The sequence below is a fragment of the Silene latifolia genome, chromosome Y, assembly GCF_048544455.1.
Source record: "Silene latifolia isolate original U9 population chromosome Y, ASM4854445v1, whole genome shotgun sequence".
NCBI lineage: Eukaryota > Viridiplantae > Streptophyta > Magnoliopsida > Caryophyllales > Caryophyllaceae > Silene > Silene latifolia.
In genome coordinates, this window is record NC_133538.1 from 124,527,866 (window position 1) to 124,531,680 (window position 3,815).

General features: G+C 39.4%; 1 non-coding gene across 1 annotated transcript; it reads left to right on the forward strand.

The window, feature by feature from the left end:
• Positions 1-330: 330 nt before the first annotated feature.
• Positions 331-437, forward strand: LOC141636413 (small nucleolar RNA R71). The gene has a single exon (XR_012541028.1). It is a non-coding gene; the product is annotated as a small nucleolar RNA R71 (small nucleolar RNA).
• The last annotated feature ends 3,378 nt before the right edge of the window (positions 438-3,815 follow it).

A 3,815-nucleotide genomic window follows, 5' to 3' on the forward strand; every position in this document is an offset into this window, starting at 1 on the left:
GATGCCGTCATGGCATTAACATGATGCTTTGGTGATTTTGAGGCTTCTTCAAGTCTAGCCATAGCTTGTTCAAACTTCAAATTGATTGTGTCAATGTGAGCACTAAGTTGAGCACCCAATTGAGTAACGGAGTCCACTTCATGCCTTCCTCCTCTAGTAGCCTTGCGATGTCTACTATATTGTGAGTTATGGACCGCCATTTCCTCAACCTTGTTCCATGTTGAATTGTCATCAACTTCGGTGAACATTCCATTTGATCCCATGTTGAGAATGTTCCTTGAATCTTCATATAAACCGTTCCAAAATTGTTGTACCAAGAACCACTCGCTAAGTCCATGGTGAGGACATGAGCGACAAGTTCCCTTGAACCGCTCCCAAGCTTCATACAAAGATTCTTCATCCCTTTGTTTAAAACCCGTAATTTGAGCTCTTAGCATGTTAGTCTTTTCCGGTGGGTAGAAATTTTTGTAGAAAGCTAGAGCCAACTTCTTCCAAGAATCTATTCCGAGAGTGGCCTTATCAAGGCCCTTCAACCATTGTTTCGCGGTACCGATTAGAGAAAAAGGAAATAAGACCCATCGAATTTGGTCTTGAGTTACACCGGTTTGAGAAATCGCATCACAATAGTCACAAAAGGTTTCCATATGAGAATGAGGGTCTTCACTAGGCATCCCCCCAAATTGGCTCCTTTCGACTAATTGGATAAAGGCGGATTTGGCAATAAAATTTCCGGTCAAATGTTGTGGTGTGGGAGTACCATTTGGTAGGTTTTCCTCGGTGGGTACGGAATGTGATGAAAATTTAGGCATTGTAGGTTGATTTTGTGGGGTATTTTGTGTTGGGTTCTCCTCACCTTCTCTTGCAAAAGGGTTGATGAACTGAATAGTTGGTTGAATATCCACAACCTCACTAATTCCTCTCAAATTCCTCCTAGCAAATCTTCTATTGTTTGTCAAGGTCCTTTCAATTTCACGGTCAAAAGGTAACAAATCACCTTGTGACCTTCTAGACATGCAAAATATCAAACAACTCGAAAACAATTAGAACAAACCTTGAGGAGTTTTACTTCCTCAAGGCAAAGAAAGACACAACTAATAACAATATAAGAAAATCTAAATCAAGTTAACACCGTCCCCGGCAACGGCGTCATTTTTGATCGGTCCGTTTCGTGTTCACAATTTAATAGATGTTGTCGTTGGGTCACGTCCGAATCAAAACACAATTTATAGCTTCACAAACAACTCTACAATTAGTAAAGAGGCAAGTAAAGGTCGGATCCCAAGGGACGGGAATTGAGATGAGATTTCTATTGAAACTAGTGGTGTCTTAGGGGTGTCACAATTTGGGTTGATGTAGAAGGTCACTAACTAAATAGCAATGAAAGTAAATAAGCAAGATGAATTAAAAGGGTTGTAAACAATTGATAAAAAGCACTAGGTTGTCATGGGGTCATAAGGGAATCATGGGAATTGATCATACAAACATGTTCTCAAATTATAAGCAAGCAATTATTGTTGTGATGGATTGAGTTGGGTTATATCTTACAATCCTAGGAAAGTTTGGGTCCCGGAGCCGAATCGATTAGATTGTACAACACCTACAAGTCGACTTAGTCTTCCCTACTCAACGACATGCATGGTCTAATGAGACTCGAGTTGGTTTATGTCTTACAAGTCTCATTGAAAAGATAGGTGATGGGTAAAAAATGCAAGAATTCATAGGCTCACATTTCATCAAACATAACATGTGCATGCGTTAAGATCAAAACAAGTAAGCAAATAAACCATGAAAGCATATTAATTTAAGAATGAATCATTCCCCATGTTGGTTTCCCCTAATTACCCATTAACCCTAGCTAGGTCACTACTCACTCATTATCATGTTGATCATGCTAGCAAGGTTGTCAATCATACCAACAAAAGGAAACATGATGAATAAATGAAAGTAATTAACAATAATTAAAAAGGGATTAAGAGAATTATACCTACTAATGATTCCAATAATAAAGCAAAGAATAAAAGAAGTACTTGATGCTTGATTGAGAGGTTGTCAATCTCCCAATAATAACCCAAATAATCTTCAATTACCCAAAATAAAGGATGAACATAAGAGTGATTAAGGAAATGAAACTTGTATTAGAACTTGATTAATTGTTGATTACAATACTAAAGAGAGATTTGATTGATATTAACTACTCTAAATATTGATAAAAAGAACATGCTCTTCTAATTAGACTAATGGGGTATTTATAGTGGAAATTAGATGGATGCATTAGAGTTAACTAAGGACTAAACTAGTAATTACACTTTTTAGATTGAGCAGGGAGAAGTCGGTATTTTTCGAAGGAAGGTCTTCTTTCTTTGTAGCTTGGAGAAGATGAAATTTCGCTGTACTGGAATCCGTGCGTATTGGAGTCGGGACGGGCGGATTCAGGCAGGAGAAGACGGGCGTCTTCAGGGGAATCCGGGCGGATTATGTGGCTGCTGTCCGGGCGTCTTTGGAGGAAGACGCACGGATTGTGCTTGTGGAGGACGGGCGGATTCGGGACAATCCGCTCGGATTGTAGCTCAGCACGGTTTCTTCTTCTTTTCTTCCCTTTTCTTCATAAAATCCTTGGGGATTTCCTCGAGGATGAAAGGATCCTTTCTCAACATTGCTCATCTACTATATATAATATGTACAAAGGCCTTCTAATCTTGTCTGTCCTTGATGCTTGGTCATTGAATTCAATCAATTTAGTCTCGTTTTGCCATGAAAATGCAAGATTTGCACTCCTTTCCTACCAAGGGATCAAAATCTCAAAGAATATGCAAAACAAAGAACTAAAGACAATAAATGACCCAAATATGCACTAAAAAGGATGGGAACAAGGCTAATTCGGTGGCTAAATATGCGCTAATTATGGTCACATCACTCAGCTTCCGTATCATGAGGAGGAGAAGTCTTCTTCTTCTCGGGGCAATCCTTGATGAATTGACCGAGCTTCTTGCAAAGGTAACACTTCAAGGGAATATCAAAGCATCCAATTCCGGAGTGATAAGCTTTCCTACACTTGAATCACTTGCGGGTCTCCTCAGGGTTCTCTTCCGACGAGGGAGCGTGTCCACCTTGCACTTGTCCACTTGGTACTTGTCCTCTTGGAAATGTCTTCTTCTTCTTCTTCTTCTTCTTCTTCTTCTTCTTCTTCTTCTTCTTCTTCTTCTTCTTCTTCTTCTTCTTCTTCTTCTTCTTCTTCTTCTTCTTAGCAGATGATGAATATGACGGCGCAAAGGATCTCTTGCCACGGAAGTTAGGACGATGATTGACTTGAGCATTGGCATCTTGTTGATTCCGGAGAATTTGAGTAAGAGCTTCCATGATAGTATTCTCCACCTTGGTTGGTCAAACCATGTTCTCGTGACACCAAGTAAATCAATCAGGTTAGCACCTAACAAATAACATACACAAAGAGATTACCAACTTAGGTCCTTAGTTCTACCCATCTCTGATTCATTATTTAAGGTCAAGTTCAAATTATACAAACGCGATAGTCAAAGGTGAGGGAAAATATATCCCTCGAATGACAAAAGATAAAAGTGAGTCTAAGCAATCCTAATAAACCAACTACTAGTACAAGGTTTAGTTCTCGCTAGCCCGCACGTCTTCCCCACGTAAGCATCTTCACAACTTGTCATTCATGTAAACATGAACGCCACAGTCAGTGGGGAGTAACTCAAGGTTCTCCCAGCCACAAAATGTCGAAACACAGATAAACAAGAACATATTATAACATCATAGATATAACCATTTAATGTAAGCATTGAGACATGAGACTA